The sequence below is a fragment of the Chionomys nivalis genome, chromosome X, assembly GCF_950005125.1.
Source record: "Chionomys nivalis chromosome X, mChiNiv1.1, whole genome shotgun sequence".
NCBI classification, from domain to species: Eukaryota; Metazoa; Chordata; class Mammalia; order Rodentia; family Cricetidae; genus Chionomys; species Chionomys nivalis.
In genome coordinates, this window is record NC_080112.1 from 64,527,941 (window position 1) to 64,545,557 (window position 17,617).

General features: G+C 39.3%; 1 protein-coding gene across 5 annotated transcripts in view; it reads left to right on the top strand.

Annotated features, from left to right (window-relative positions):
- Positions 1-17,617, top strand: part of Zc3h12b (zinc finger CCCH-type containing 12B) — a 200,762-nt gene that overhangs the window by 21,008 nt on the left and 162,137 nt on the right. For 4 of the 5 annotated variants that reach the window (XM_057759265.1, XM_057759267.1, XM_057759264.1 and 1 more), the window contains exon 2: positions 12,714-12,780. The exons of the other annotated variant lie outside the window; for it this stretch is intronic. The gene's annotated coding sequence lies outside the window, so the exon portion shown is untranslated. The remainder of the gene's footprint in view (positions 1-12,713; positions 12,781-17,617) is intronic. 5 annotated transcript variants of the gene reach the window in all.

Consider the following 17,617-nt stretch of genomic DNA (forward strand, 5'->3'; position numbering starts at 1 on the left):
AAAGTATGAGAGAATAAAAGTTAAAAAAATAATTAGCTATTTATCACTACAAACTTCCTGCTTGGTTCTAATTTTCCTGCATACCATAATTTTGGTATGTTGTATTTTATTTTCCCCAAGATAACTTGATTTTTTGTTTGGTGTATTCTTTTACTTTTTGTTTGTTCCAAAGCATGTAGTCCAGCTCTGTCCTCCCAGTACTCATGAAGCTGGAAGGGGGATTGCTGTGAGTCTGATGCTAGCTTGGGCTATAGAGTTACACTTTTTGTTTCAAACAAAACAAAATATGTTATACAATGCACATATTTTGAGTTCTCTAATTTTTCTTCAGCTACTGATTTCTAATGTTACTGTGTTATGGCTGGAAGCTAGGTGTGGTAGTACATACCTATAAATCTCTGCATTCTGGAGAATCACACAAGAACTTGAGACTAGCCTGAGCTATGTCATGAATTTGAAGTCAGCATTGGATCCATTGTAAGATTTTGTCTAAAAAAACAAAACAAATGAACAACAGCAAGAACCTCTAAAGTATTATGATTGGACTGATATGATTTCACTGTCTTTCCATTTTCTTCTTGCTTGCTAGATTTATCTAGAGGTTGTTAGAAGAATATGTTTATGGATGTTGAGTGGAATATTTTGTACAAATTTATTGGGTTCAGTTAGTTTAATACTCAAGGAGATTAAGTGTCTTACTACTGGCAGCATATATATTCATCTCCTAGTTTCAGTTAGAGTTAGTTCAAAGTGCTGCTCAAATTCTGTTTAATTTCCTATTTGGTTTATGTAACCCGTTTGAGGAATAGTTGTGAAGTTTTCCTTTTATTCTTTCAACTGTTTTATATATTTTATACTCCACTGTTGAGCAAATTTGTATTTATAATTGTTATTTATTGCTTTAGAACTGACCCAGTTTTCATTAGTATAGAATGTTCTCCTTTTCTGTCATTTTTAGCCTTAAGGACTATTTTATATGCAATAAGTAGTCACTCCTATTCATCTTTGATAAGTGTTTCATGAATCCCTTGTAGTTAACATATTGTTAAATATTATTTTGTCATTTGGTTATTCATTCAGTCACTGTCTAGATTTTGATTGAAGATCTTAATCATTTGTATTTAAAGAATTTATTAATAAGGTAGGACTTACTATCTCAAGTTCATTGTTTTCTCTCTGTCCTACAGATATTCCCTTGTTGTTTTCTTTCATGCTTCACTCTCTCTCCCTCTTCTTTTTCGCAGAGATATTTGTATTTCTTTCTCCTTTTTTTTTGGTACACCTTTCTTAGTTGATTTTTCTTGGTTAATATAGGGCTTACATAAAACATCTTGTAATTATAGCAGTATATTTTAAGATTATGTTAATTTTCAAACTCATAAATTCTCTACACTTTGACTTCTCATGATTTATATTATTGGTCACAAGTTATATGTTTTACTTTAGGTTTGCAATAACATACTTTGTAGTAATAATTATCTCATACTTTTGTTTAAGGTATTCTAGAATTAAAAGTGATCTGTGTATCACCTTTTCAGCATTACAGTATTATCCTAATTTTGCTTTTCTGTTGCTTTTAGTTATCACCTCGTTTGAAGTGAAGACATCCTTTAACATTGTCTTTTGTAATGTATTTAGTTAATGATGATAGCCCTCTGTTTTATGTGGGAAAAAAGGTATCTTTTTTTTTTTTTGGAGGCCAGTTTTTCTGGATATGATATCCTTGGTTAACACTTTTTTCTTCTAAGCTTTGAACTTAACGTTTCATCAACTGAAAGGTTACTCTTGATCAATGATGAGGCACTGTAAGACTTTAAGACAATTCTGAAGCCATTTTGACAATTCTGAATCCTCTCAGCCTCTGTGCCATAGTGCTTCCCCTCCTCCCATGGGAACCAAGGACCTAACAGCTACACACGCACGTACTCAGTTCCTGAACAATTACCCATATACGTATGTTTTGGTTCAGTCCCCTGGGAAACGGGGTCAAAATGACCTCTTACCTCACCTGATCTGGCAACAGCTCTCCAGTCAATTATTGGTAATAGCCCTTTCGAATAAGCCAGTCATAATAGTCAAAGAACAACCCCCCCCTGCTTCTGTGGCCCCTTTAAAAGTAGACTGTACCAGCTATTCGGGGTCCCTCGGCTTCCCGAATGCTGGGGGACCCTGTCATGACAGAATTAATAAAATCCTCATGCTTTTGCATCGGCTGTGGTGTGTGCGATGGTCTCTGGGGGTGACTCCTCCTCAGTGTTTGGACGCTAGAGTCCAACAGCACCTTTCTCTTCCTTTTACTTTCTTTTTTTCTCCCTTTCATTGAAAATAGATTTTTTTCTCATACAATATATCCTGAATACAGTTTACCCCCTCTACTCCTCCCAGTTCCTCTCTGCCTCCTCTCCCCTCACCCTTCCCCTCCCATTTCCTACCCTCCAGATCTACTCCCTTTCTGCTTATTATTAGACTAGAACAGGCTTCTGAGAGATAACAAAATTAAATATAGTAAAACTAAACAAAACCCATCACATTGAAGTTGGACAAAGCAACCCAACAGAAGAGAAAGCGCCCTAAGAGAGGGCACAAGAATCAGAGACCCACCCATTCACACATTCAGGAGTCCCATAAAAACACTAAACTGAAAGCTATAATTTATAAGCAGAGGACCTGGTGCAAACCCTTGTAGACCCTGTGTTTGCTGCTTTCAGTTTCTGTGAGTTCAGATGAGCTTTGCCCAGTTGATTTAGAGGGCCTCGTTCCCTGGTGCCTCTATCTCCTCTGGCTCTTACACTTTTTCCACCTCTTTTTTCTGTGGGGTTCCCTGAGTTTGGGGTGGGGGATGGGGGTTTCTAGAGACATCCCATTTAGGACTGTGTGTTCCAAGGTCTCTCTCTGTAGTGAATGACTGGCTATGTGTCTCTGTATTTGTTCTCAACTGCTACAGGAGCAAACTTCTCTGATGGTGGCTGAATAAGGCATTGATCTATGAGTATAACAGAATATCATTAGGAATCATTTTATCACTACTTTTTATGACCAATAATATTTGGTTTTACTCTAGGTCCATGAGCTACCTAGTCTCTGGTTCTTGGTCAGGTATGGTTTCCATCTTGTGATCAATGTCAATCAGACATTGGTTTGTTACTCCCACAAGCTTTGTGCCACCATTGCCTTAGCATATTTTGCAAGCAGGACAACATTATAGATTAAAGGTTTTGTGGCTGGGTTGGTGTTTACATTTCTCTTTTGGTAGCCTGTAGAGTACCTTCCCATATCAAAGACACTAGAACATAGGGGTGAAGGTTCTATGTAGGCGCCAGCTTGACCTCTCCATGTTCAGCGAGTTGTATGGGTGCTGTCTTCAGTAATAGGATCTTACTGTCAGTTTGTGGAAAGCAACCTACTATCTTGGCAACAGCCTGGATTATTTAGGAATTTCTGTAGGACCCCTTTGGCCAACAACCCTGTCCTGGTACTGGAAACTTCATTTGGTGACAAGAGACTGCCAGTTGGGATTCTGTCTCCCTCGTTTGAAAACTACATTAGGATCACCTTTATATATTTTAGGAAGTTTCTATTGGACTAGGTTTCCATATAACCCCTCAGATGCCCCTCAATTCTAATTGTCCCTCAAACTCATTCCCCTCTCCCACTCCCACTTGATCCTGCTGGGGTGCTGCTCCAACCCAGCCCCACTCCACCCATAAAACCTATACTATTTTCTTTTCCTAGAGAGAGCCATATGTCCCACTTCGGCTATACCTAGCCTCTCTGGATCTAAGGATTGTAGCTTGGTTAACATTTCATTAGCATCCCATATCCACATATAAGTGAATGCATGACATGCTTATCTTTCTGGGTCTGGGTTACCTGACTCAGAATGATTTTTTTTCTAGTTCCATCCATTTGCTAGCAAATTTCATGATGTCATTTTTTTTTGATGTCATTGTTTTTAACAGCTGAATTGTAGTGGCATTTCATTTGTATTTTAATAAATAAAGCTTGCCTGGGGATCTGGAAAGCAAATTAGCCAGCCATTGGCTCTTATCTCTACTTCAATCTGAAATGGCGATCCTGCCTCCAGGAAACCTCAGAATGAGATTGAGACAGAGAACTGTCTCCTCCCGTTTGATAACCCTCTCTAGTTATGGGATTAAAGGTGTGCACCAGTACTGCCGGTTTCTATGGCAAGCTAGTGTAGCTACTGGGATTAAAGGTGTGTTTCATTGTTAACTGATCTGTAAGGCTGATCAGTGTGGCTGTTTTACTTTCCCAATCCCCAGACAAGCTTTACTTATTACCATACAAATGAAATGCCACTAAACTGAGTAGCACTCTAATTTGTAAATGTGCCACATTTTCTTTATCCATATTCTTGGGATGAGGGGTACCTAGGTTGTTTCCAAGTTCTGACTATTACAAATAATGCTGCTATGAACACAGTTGAGCAAATATTCTTGTGGTGTGAGTGTGTATCCTTATGGTATATAACCAAGAGTGGTATTGCTGGGTCTTGAGGTAGACTGAGTCCCAATTTTCTGAAAAATCACCATACTAATTTCCAAAGTGGCTGTACAAATGCGCACTCCTCCCAGCAATGGAGGAGTGTTCTCCTTACTCCCATCCTTGTCACCATGAGCTGTCGTTTGTTTTACACATCTTATCCATTCTGACAGCAGTAAGGTAAAATTTCAAAATAGTTTTGATTTGCATTTCCCCGACGGATAAAGATGTTGAAAATGTCTTTAAGTGTTTCTCAGCCATTTAAATTTCCTCTATTAAGAATTCTCTGTTTAGATCTGTACTCCATTTAAGTATTTCACATGTAATCATTTGGTTGTGATGTATGCCAGTGTCAAATTCTGTGGATTTTTGTAGAATCTCTTAGTCATAGTTTTTTCGAATTTCTTAGTCTGTAAATCCATTTCTCTTCCTGTATTTGGGGTGGGTGACCTATTATTTTTATCAAATGATCTGTGTTTCTTTCTCTCTCTTTTTATCTCTTAATATGTATAAAGACCTACCTGATAGTGTCCTGTACATCCTTTATTGTTTCTTCACTCTTTTTCATATATTTTCTTTTTCTTCCTCTGCATTATAATTTCTATTTATTTATTTATTTATTTAAGACTTCTGCCTCCTCCCCGCCACCGCTTCCCATTTCCCTCCCCCTCCCCCAATCAACTCCCCCTCCCTCAGCAGCCCAAAGAGCAGTCAGGGTTCCCTGCCTTGTGGGAAGTCCAAGGATCTCCCACCTCCTTCCAGGTCTAGTAAGGTGAGCATCCAAACAGCCTAGGCTCCCACAAAGCCACTACGTGCAGTAGGATCAAAACCCAGTGCCATTGTTCTTGACTTCTCAGCAGCCCTCATTGTCCGCTATGTTCAGCGAGTCCGGTTTTATCCCATGCTTTTTCAGACCCAGGCCAGCTGTCCTTGGTGAGTTCCCAATAGAACATCCCCATTGTCTCAGTGTGTGGGTGCACCCCTCGCGGTCCTGAGTTCCTTGCTCGTGCTCTCTCTCCTTCTGCTCCTCATTTGGACCTTGGGATTTCAGTCCGGTGCTTCAATGTGGGTCTCTGTCTCTGTCTCCTTTCATCGCCTGATATAGGTTAATATCCAGGAAGATAACTACATGTTTTTCTTTGGGTTCACCTTCTTATTTAGCTTCTCTAGGATCACGAATTATAGACTCAATGTCCTTTATTTATGGCTAGAAACCCATTATGAGTGAGTACATCCCATGTTCCTCTTTTTGAGTCTGGCTTACCTCACTCAGGATAGTGTTTTCTATTTCCGTCCATTTGCATGCAAAATTCAAGATGTCCTTGTTTTTTACTGCTGAGTAGTACTCTAATATGTATATATTCCATACTTTCTTCATCCATTCTTCCATTGAAGGGCATCTAGGTTGTTTCCAGGTTCTGGCTATTACAAACAATGCTGCTATGAACATAGTTGAGCATATACTTTTGTTGTATGATAGGGCATCTCTTGGGTATATTCCCAAGAGTGGTATTGCTGGGTCCAGGGGTAGGTTGATCCCGAATTTCCTGAGAAACCGCCACACTGCTTTCCAAAGTGGTTGCACAAGTTTGCATTCCCACCAGCAATGGATGAGTGTACCGCTTATTCCACAACCTCTCCAGCAAAGGCTATCGTTGGTGTTTTTGATTTTAGCCATTCTGACAGGTATAAGGTGGTATTTTATGTTGTCTTGATTTGCATTTCCCTGATCGCTAAGAAAGTTGAGCATGACCTTAAGTGTCTTTTGGCCATTTGAACTTCTTCTGTTGAGAATTCTCTGTTCAACACAGTGCCCCATTTTATAATTGTGTTGATTAGCATTTGACAGTCTAGTTTCTTGAGTTCTTTATATATTTTGGAGATCAGACCTTTGTCAGTTGTGGGGTTGGTGAATATCTCCCAGCCAGTGGGTTGCCTTTTTGTCTTAGTGACAGTGTCCTTTGCTTACAGAAGCTTCTCAGTTTCAGGAGGTCCCATTTATTCAATGTTGCCCTTAATGTCTGTGCTGCTGGGGTTATACGTAGGAAGTGTTCTCCTGTGCCCATGTGTTGTAGAGTACTTCCCACTTTCTCCTCTATCAGGTTCAGTGTGTTCAGAGTGATATTGAGGTCTTTAATCCATTTGGACTTGAGTTTTGTGCATGGTGATAGATATTGATCTATTTTCATTCTTCTACAGATTGACATCCAGTTATGCCAGCACAATTTGTTGAAGATGCTCTCTTTCTTCCATTGTATACTTTTAGCTCCTTTATCGAAAATCAGGTGTTCATAGGTTAAAGTCCGGGTCTTCTATTCGATTCCATTGTTCGACTTCTCTGTTTTTATGCCAATACTGTTTTCAATACTGTAGCTCTATAATAGATTTTGAAGTCAGGGATGGTAATGCCTCCAGACGATCCTTTATTGTATAAGATTGTTTTGGCTATCCTGGGTTTTTTGTTTTTCCATATAAAGTTTCCATATATTATTGTCTTCTCCAGGTCTGTGAAGAATTTTGATGGGATTTTGATGGGGATTGCATTGAATCCATAGATTGCTTTTGGTAGAATTGCCATTTTTACTATGTTGATCCTCCCAATGCAAGAGCAAGGGAGATCCTTCTATTTTCTGTTGTCCTCTTCAATTTCTTTCTTCAAAGACTTAAAGTTCTTGTCAAATAGATCTTTCACTTCCTTGGTCAGAGTTACCCCAAGATATTTTATGCTATTTGTGGCTATCGTGAAAGGTGATGCTTCTCTGATTTCCCTCTCTGCTTCCTTATCCTTAGTGTATAGGAAGGCAATTGATTTTTTGGAGTTGATCTTGTATCCTGCGACATACTAAAGGTGTTTATCAGCTGTAGGAGTTCTTTGGTAGAGTTTTTGGGGTCGCTTATGTATACTATCATATCATCTGCAAATAACGAAAGTTTAACTTATTCCTTTCCAATACAAATCCCCTTGATCCCCTTATGTTGTCTTATTGCTATTGCTAGAACTTCAAGCACTATATTGAAGAGGTATGGAGAGAGTGGACAGCCTTATCGTGTTCCTGGTTTTAGTGGGATGGCTTTGAGTTTTGATTCGTTTAATTTAATGTTAGCTGTCGGCTTGCTGTAAATAGCTTTTATTATATTTAGGTATGACCCTTGTATCCCTAATCTGTCCAAGACCTTTATCATAAAGGGGTGTTGAATTTTGTCGAATGCTTTTTCAGCATCTAATGACATGATCATATGGTTTTTTTCTTTCAGTTTATTTATATGGTGGATTACATTGATAGATTTGCATATGTTGAACCAGCCCTGCATCTCTGGGATGAATCCTACTTGATCATAATGGATAATTTTTCTAATGTGTTCTTGGATTCGGTTTGCCAGTATTTTATTGAGAATTTTTGCGTCGATGTTCATGAGTGAGATTGGCCTGTAATTCTCTTTCTTGGTTAAGTCTTTGTTAGGTTTTGGTATCAGGGTGACTGTAGCTTCATAAAAGGAATTTGGCAATGACTCTTCTGTTTCTATATTGTGAAATACATTAAGGAGTATAGATATTAGCTCTTCTTGGAAGTTCTGGTAGAATTCTGCATTGAAGCCATCTGGTCCTGGGCTTTTTTTTGGAAGGGAGGTTTTTTTATAACAGCTTCTAATTCTTCGCAACTAACAGGTCTATTTAGATTGTTCACCTGGTCTTGGTTTAACTTTGGTATATGGTACTTATTTTAAAAAATGTCCATTTCTTTTGCATTTTCTAGTTTTGTGGCATACAGGCTTTTGTAGTAAGATCTAATGATTCTCTGAATTTCCTCTGTGTCTGTGGTTATGTCCCCCTTTTCATTTCTGATCTTATTTATTTGCGTGTTCTCTCTCTGTCATTTAATTAGTTTGGATAGGGGTTTGTCGATCTTGTTGATTTTCTCCAAGAACCAACTTTTTGTTTCATTGATTCTTTGGATTGTTTTCTGTGTTTCTATTTTGTTGATTTCAGCCCTCAGTTTGATTACTTCCAGTCTTCTTCTCCTCCTGGGTGCATCTGCTTCTTTTTTTTCTAGAGCTTTCAGGTGTGCTGTTAAGTCTCCAATGTATGCTTTCTCCGTTTTCTTTAAGTGGGCACTTAGTGCTATGAACTTTCCTCTCAGGACTGCTTATTCAGGACCTTGTTAACAATTGTAAAATCTCTCTCTCTCTCTTTCTCTCTCTCACTCACTCACTCTCACTCTCTCCCTCTCCCTCTCTCTCCTCCTCTCTTTCTTCCTCTCTCTCCAGGCAAACCTCTCCCAGCCCTTAAGTAGGCATGGGCAACCAACCCCAGATTTCCAGGTGGGCACTGCCCATAGGTCCACGCATATGCAAGCAGCTGACAATCATTGCGTGATAATAGCATAAGTCAGGCCTAGTTGATATTAGGAGTTGATTATCACAGAGAGCACTCGCTTTCGGGATCGCGGAGGGCGGGAGCCAGCACCATCAGGTGCTACTCCACGCAGCTCTCTACACAACGCCATCAGGTGTGACTCCACGCGGCTCTCTACAGTATCCAATCTCTTAACCTGTGCCTTTTTATAGGTGAATTGAGTCCATTAATATTAAGTGATATTAATGACCAGTGGCTGTTTACTCCGGTTATTCTTATTGTTTTTGGGAGTAGAGTTTGTGTGTCTCCCTTCTTTGAGTTGTGCTGGTGAAGGGTCACTAGATGCCTGAGTTATTGTAGGGAGTGTTGGCAATGTTGGATTCCTTGGGTTGTGATTTTCCTTCTATTACTTTCTGTAAGGCTGGATTTGTGGCTACGTATTGTTTGAATTTGTTCTTATCCTGGAATGTTTTGTTTTCTCCATTGATAGTGAACAATAGCTTGGCTGGGTATAGTAGTTTGGGCTTGCATCCATGGTCTCTCAGTTTCTGCAGTACCTCTATCCAGGACCTTCTGGCTTTCATGGTTTCCATAGAGAAGTCAGGTGTAAGTCTGATCGGTTTACCTTTATAAGTTACTTGACCTTTTTCCTTTGCAGCTTTTAATATTCTTTTTTTAATCTGTATGTTTTGTGTTTTGATTATTATATGGCGAGGGGATGTTTTTTTTTATCCAGTCTATTTGGTGTTCTGTATGCTTCTTGAATATTCAGAGGAATATCTTTCTTTATGTTGGGAAAGTTTTCTTCCATAATTTTGTTGAAAATATTTTCTGGGCCTTTGAGCATAACTCTTCTCCTTCTTCTATCCCTATTATTCTTAGGTTTGGTCTTTTTATTGTGTCCCATATTTCCTGAATGTTTTGTGATGAGAATTTGTTGGCTTTGCTGTTTTCTTTGATCAGTGCGTTTATTTTCTCTATGGTGTCCTCAGAATCTGAGAGTCTTTCTTCTATCTCTTGTATTCTATTGATTATGCTTGTTTCTGTAGTCTCTGCTCGTTGACCTAGATTTTCCATATCCAGCTGGTCCTCAGTTTGTGTTTTTTTCCTTGCTTCCATTTCAGTTTTCAATTCTTGAACTGTTTCCATTACCTGTTTGATCGTTTTTTCTTGGTTTCCCAAGGTATCATTTACGTATTTACTCATTTCTTCAAACTTTTTGTTATATTTCTCATCCATTTCTATAAGGGCATTTTTTTACTTGTTGTTTAAGGGACTCTATTGCTTTCATAAAGTCAATTTTTTCCACTTCTTCTGTGTTAGGGTGTTAAAGTCCTTCTGTTGTAAGATCATTGGGTTCTGGTGTTTTCATGTTGTTTTTCAGATTGTTGGGTGAATTCTTGCCTTGGCACTGCCCATCTCCTCCTACCGATGCTATCTAATGGGACTTCTAAAACAGGATCAGGTTCCCCTGCTGGCCAGAGGCCCCGCATACAAAATGCCCCTGCTCCATTTCCTGGCTCCTGCCGTGGGCCAAGATCCCTCTCACCACTCAGAAGGGTCTTCAGGAACAGGACCAGGCTCCCTGTTTGCCAGGGACCTCGCCAACAAAAGGCCTACCACTCTGCAGGCCAGCCAACAAAACAAGGAAACTCCCGCTGCCCTCTGCCCTGAGCACCCGACCCAGCGCCCAAATAGGCTGAACTGGGTGATCCTGCGGCCCCGTGGAAGGGAGGGAGAAGGAAGGAAGCCCCTGGGCGCAACCTGGGATGGTCCAGGGAGAGAGAGGTCCCAGCAGAGGAGGAGCAGCCCCAGCAGAGGGGAGTAGCCCCCGCAGAATGACCTGGGAGTCAAGGGGGTCGGGGAATGCCCCCACTCCGTTTCCTGGGTCCCGTTGCCGGCCAAGAACACTCTAACCACTCAGGAGGGTCTTCAGGGACAGGACCAGGCTCCCCGTTCGCCAGGGACCTCGCCAACAAAAGGCCTACCACTCTGCAGGCCAGCCACCAAAAAACCTACTTGATTTAATTGTAGTGGGAAGATCTGCTCTCAGTGTGGACTTCACTGTTTCATACTTGGACCATCAGAAAATGTAAGTTCAGGTCTGTGCCGCGTCTGCGCTGCCGCCACGTCTGCCTGCATTATAATTTCAAGCTGCCTGTCTTCAAGTTTTATAATTCAATTTTCTGGTTTATCAAGGCTACTGCTAGAGCACTCCAGTGAATTTTCTCAGTTTACATGTTTTATTCTTTAGCTTGGATTTTACATTATCTATTGCTTCATTTGATATCTTCATTTTGTTCATATATAATTTTTGTCTTGATACCTTTGTGCCAGTTATTTTGAATTATTTGTCAGATGATTTATATGCCTTCTCTAAAGTCATTTTGGGAATGCATTTTGTGCTTTGTGTGGTCCACGTTTCTTAGTTCCATTTCTTGTTTGAGAAAATGTTTGCTTTTCTACATTTCTACTGGTTAGCTAGCTTTATGCAGAAAAAGGCTTTTACCTGAGATTAGAGATTCTGGGGGCTGCTCACACTTCTGGATTACTCATTATGAAGATTTACTAATTATTTTTCTGATTTCTTTACAATATTTTGCTCCCTCTGGTGTTTCTCTTTGATACTGCACTTTTGGAGCAGCTGTAGTTTTTAAAATTAAATTTATTAATTTATTTTATATCTGGACTGCAGTTTCTCCTGCAATTCCTCCCCACCACCTTCCCTCTGCTCCCACCCCAATCCACTTCTCCTCTGTTTCTGTTCAGAAAGGGTCAGATCTCCCATGGATGTCATCAAATCTTGGCGTATCAAGTTGAGGTAGGACTAAGCTCCTCCCTTCATATTAAGGCTTGGTAAGGCAAACAAGTATGAGGAATAGGTTCCCCCAGTGCATGAGAAAGCATCAGGAACAGTCCCTGCTCCCACTGCTAAGAGTCCCACAAGTAGACCAAGCTACACAACTGTCCCATATATGTAGAGGGCCTAAGTCAGTCCCATGTGGGCTTCTTAGTTGTCACTTCAGTGTCTGTGAGTTCCTATGAACCCAGGCTGGTTGTCTCTGTGGGTTCCTTTGTGACACCCTGAAACCACATACACACACAACAACAAAAATGGACTTAGCAGGTTGTATTTATATATTTGTGCATACATACACACATACATATTGATGTATGTAACAATAATAACCAAAGAAAAAGAGGCTGTCAGTTTGAAAGTGCGCGTCCTGGGAGGGGTTGGAGTACATGGGAGGAGCTTATGGGAGGAACAGGAAGGAGGAAAGTGATATATTATAATTTAAAATCTATTGAAAAATGTGAGCATTGATGCTTTTACTGACAAAACAAATCATTTCTGTGGAAAGTAGCCTTAAAAAAATGACATGTCGAACACTTACTTTATTCTATTCCTAAAATAGAAGTCACTAAGTTGTATTAAACTCTGTTCTACTACATTTCAAGTCATGGCAATCTGCTTTATTCTCAGCTGCCTTCAGACATGTTGAGCATGCCCGGTCCTGTCAGGGTTTTGAGAGTGATGATATTTGAGCGACTACCTTGAGTAGCTCTTTGAAAAATAACATGTTAGACATACGTTCCAACTTTTCCCCTTCCCAATGAGAATCTGAGAGTTGGAATTTTTTCTCTTGTTCCATACTCAGTGAGGGTATCGGGTGGGAGATTATCTTATTTGTCTTATTTTCAATGGTCCCTCCACCTGGTAATCTTTAATACCAGTGTTCAGACTCAGGGAAGATGTAACTTAATTTCACATACCCATCCTCACTTCACCCCCACAAATCCATATGTTTGACATATGTTTAGTCTTTTTTTTTTTCTCTCTCTCTCTCTCCAGGAAGAAGCCAGCAATTGAGTTTTCTTCTGATTGTACTGTGCTAAGCTGGGCAAAGATATCATGGCGAGTAAGTACTGCAGCCTTTCATGTTGGCATCAGTATGGCTGGTCATGCTTGCTGAGATGCAGGAGTCTTTAGGTGGTTTCTGGATTTCTCTTTGAGGAAATTGTCTATGTATTATTGTTGAATTTGGTATCCCCAAATTCAACCTTCTTTTCTACCATCTTGTTCACATAAGGACTCTCCATTTTATTGTTTTATTTTAATTCTTTTTACCCAGAGATCTAGATCTGTGATGATATAAATTTTAGATCATTTGTCATGATCCACAGATGCCTATGAATCTAGGTTCTCCCACCCCTATTTTTTATTTTATTGTTAAAACCAGGTAAAATATACCTAAATTCTGTCCTCAACTTTGATAGCTATTTAAAAGACACATGCTATTGTGTTTTATCAGTTATATAGTTTGCATTTAAGTGGTTTTTTTTGGTTTTTTTTGTTTTTTTTGTTTTCGAGTCAGGGTTTCTCTGTAGCTTTTTGGTTCCTGTCCTGGAACTAGTTCTTGTAGACCAGGCTGGCCTCGAACTCACAGAGATCCGCCTGCCTCTGCCTCCCGAGTGCTGGGATTAAAAGCGTGTGCCACTACCGCCTGGCGTGCATTTAAGTGTTTAAATTAAAACTGACTCTTATTTCTTTGCTGAGATTTTCCAATATTTTTGCATTTGTTTCAAGAGTATTTTTGTTGAAGAATTTTATGTAGCTTTTTTGATAAATAGATTTTTATTTTAATTAAAAAATATTTCTATAGCTTCCTTTTTTCCTTTAATATCTCCAATCTCTCTCCCTTTAAATTCTTGAGTCATCTTTGATTTATGTTCAGTTAATTATCTTTTCTCTTTCAGCTTATGGTTTCCATAGATCTTGAGATGAGAAGTCATTTTTTATTGCACCTTAAACATCTTGTCTACTATTTGGGTAACTCTTAATCCTATTTAAGTCATTGATTTTATCAGGCAATCATCCTTTTAGTTAAGCATATAGGCTATGAAATGCTTTATTTTTATTTAAAATTTTGTTATACAATACACTTTAATTGTATTCTTTCACCTCCTCCAACTCCTCCCAGATAACTCCAACTTCCCTTCTCACCAAACTTCATGCCCCTCTCTCTTCCTTTCTCAAAACAATAACAAGTACAAAACAAAAATAAATGCCTAATAAAATAAAAACAAACAAAAACCCCTACAAGACAAACATAACAAAATAAAACAAAAAGCATGAAGAAAAATATGAAGTCCATTTTGTGTTGGCCAACAGTCCTGGCCATGGGACCTGCCCTGAAGTATGTTGTTATATCCAGTGACAACTCCAATGAAGAAAAGGGATTTTCCCTCTCCCAGCAGATACCAATTGCCAATAGCTTCTTGGTTAGAGGAGGGATTTCGTCCCACTCCTCTTCTTAATGCTGCAGTTTTGATTGGTTTGAATTGCTCAGGCCTTGTGTGTGCTATCATGGTGTCTGTGAATTGTTGCACGCATCAGGCCTCTTGTGTGTGGGTGACACTGTTTCCTTGCAGTAGTCCACCACCTCTGACAGCTGAAAATCTTTCCGCCTTTTCTTCCACTTAGATCTCTAAGCCTTGAGGGGAGGCATTTGATAAAGACATTCCAGTTTGGACTCCGTTCTCCAAAGTCTCTCCCTATGCATGTGTTGCTCAGTTGTAGGTCTCTGTTTTAATTAAAAACTATTGCAAGAAGAAGCTTCTCTGATGAGGGTTGAGCAAGGACCTAATCTATGGCAATAACAATATGCCATTAGGAATCATTTTATTGCTACGCCCCTTTAGCAGAATAGTAGTAGGTTTTTCCCGAGGCTTATGACCTATCTAGCCTCATATCCTTAATACTTTACCAGTGTCAGGTATGGGTTCTATATCATGAGGTAGGGTCTTAAATCTAATAAAAAGTAGTTGGTTATTCTCACAAGCTTTGTGCCATGATTGCATCAGTATATCTTATAGGCCCATCTCCATTGTAGTCACAGGGTTTTTACTTGGTGAAATTTACCATTACTTTTCTTCTCTGGTAATATGCAAAGTACCTTTGAGTACCATAAATGCTAGTAAGTAGGAGTGAAGCTTCCAATTGGAGATTAGTTTGATTTTTTTTCATGTTAGACAACATAAGTAAGTTGTGTCCTCAGCAGTATGGCATTCTGACAGATGTCTTAGTTCTTATACTCAGTTTTGAAACCCCATAAGAGGTATTTTCCATCATTATAGATACCCTTTCTACCTATACACTTTGGACTCTGACACGAGTGATGCACTATAAATTCACTTTTCACCTTACAGGCCACTGAGACTCAATGAAAAGCTGCCATAGCCATCCTTTCTACTCTGAACACCTTTTATGCTGTTGCTTTATGCCTTTTGATGGCTTTGGTACTAAATTTGGTACTAAATTGAGAAATTAGATGAGTTAGCTTTATTTACATAGTTCTGGATGTTTGCCAAGGAAAATACTTTCAGAGGAACTGAAGATATATGAAAGGGATATTTAGGAAGATTGACATCTAAGCGCGCGCGCTCTCTCTCTCTCTCTCCCTCTCTCCCTCCCTGATATAAAAGGACATGAATAGGATCCATATAAGAGGATATAAAAAGGTGATGGAGTCAGAGGTATGAGATGGTATTAGGAGTGTTCATAATTGAGAGAGTTACTAAAGGTGAGAATAGATACACATTAAAATGAGATTTGGAGACCTTTGAGTTGACTTAGTCAGTAAAGGCACCACCAATGACTTACCAAGCCTGATGACCTGAGTTTGATCTATGGAACCCACATGGTAAAAGGAAGCAGAGAGCCAACTCCCACAAGTAATCCTCTGACCTCTACATTGGCAGCATGGTCACCATTGTAGATTAAAGGGTTTGTAGCTGAATTAACCTCTAATTAACAGAATCTAATACTACAAACACTAGTCAGTAGGGTTAAAGGTTCTAGGTAGGCACCAGCTTGACTTCTCCATGTTTAATGAGTTGTGTAGGTGTTGTCTTTGACAGCTGAACCTTGCCATCATTTTTGTGGAGAGCAATCAATAGCCTTGACAATATCCTGGGTTGTTTTGGGGTTTTCCATGGAGCTCCTTTGGCCAACAACACAATTAGATATATCCCATTTCTGATATTGGAAGTTTCATTTGATGATGAGTGATGCCTCGTTGGGGCTTTGTGTCTCCCGTTATTTGATAATTCTATTTATATTTCTTTCATATATGTGCACATTTTAAGAAGCTTAAATAATGGGGGAGGGAAGATTGGGTCAACAGAGAAAATATAAGGAGGGGCAGCTAAAACTAAGGGCAATTTGAGGCTTGTATGTGATGGTTACTTTTAATTGTCATTTTGATATAACTTAGAATCACCTGGAAAGAGAGTTTCATAGGGGGATTGTGTGTAGATCAGGTCAGCCTGTGGGCAGGTCCAGGGGTAATTGTTTTAATTACATGAATTCATGTGGGAAGATTTAGTCTACTGTGAGTGGCACCATTCCCTATGTAAGGGTTCCTGAACTGTGTAAGAATATCAGAGAAGGTGAATACAAGTAGGCATGCAATGCATTCTTTTCTCTCTGCTCTTGAATGTGAATGTGATGTGACTAGCTGTTTTAAGTTTCTGACACCTTGCCTCTCTACTGTAATAGACTAAATCTTGGAATTCCAGGCTCAAGTAAACTTCCCCCAAAGTTGGTTTTTCTCAGGGTACTTTTTAATAGCAACCAAATGAAATTAGGCCAGGTTTGTTCCCTCTTTCTATTTTTATTTGGATTTTAAGGATTTGTAATGGAATCAGATGCATGTTAGTAACATGCAGTTTCACATATAAAAATGCCTTTATAATGAAGAAAAGCGTAGTTTGCAAGCATCTTTGTTAGTCATGTTGTACCTAGTACATTTTGAGTAGTCATATAAAATAAAGTTCTAGCATCATCCTTTAACAACTATGCAAATGGCTACGTCCTACCCCCATATCTGCCTCGAGAGACATGTAGTCCCTTAGCTCTCCATCAAGATTTTAGAACATTTTATAACTGTTACCTGTTTCCATCCTGCTCGGTTTCCATTGATGGGAGATTCACACTCACACTGCTGATTTATAATGATCCAGGAATGTCTTCAGATGTTATAATTTGCAGCTCTTGTTCTTGGTCTAGTTTTGAATAGTGATACAGAATATTTGTAATACTTCTTCTACTTGATAATAATTTAGTAACTTAAGGATATTCTTTTTCCCTCCTGAATGTATTATCTATTCCCTGCTGTCTTACGAAGATACTGGAGTTGCTGTTAGGTGCTCCAGAGCCAGACTCCCTATGTTTCAACTTGACCTGACACTTTATTAGAATCTGTGATTCTGAATGGGTTATATAAGTTGTACCTTCTTACTTACTTACTTCTCCTGGAAAATGGTGATAATTAATACATGATCTCTTCCTCATAGAATTATAGAATTAAAAGAGCCAATGTACGTTCTAAACAGTGTCTGGCACATCTACTGTCAGCATTAGGGAGACATGCAGCCCTATGATGCCAGCTATAGTGGCCTGAGTAGTTCTTCATAGAAACCTTTATTCGGCCTAAATTCTTGATGTACTATAGAAAAAAATCCCTCTAATATTACTTGTGTATATGATTTCCAAACTGACCACTTGGTATTGGCTAACTAGCTGCAGGACTCTTCCCTGAGGAATACTAGTCCTCTGGCTCTCAGCAGCCCTTATTTGCTTGTAGTTCTTTGTCTAATGTGTTGGGGCCCAGGGTGAGTTCCTTCTCTCATATTAGCATGCCAGTTGGTATTGCTCTTATTCTGGTATTTAGCAGCCATACTATTGCAATGTTA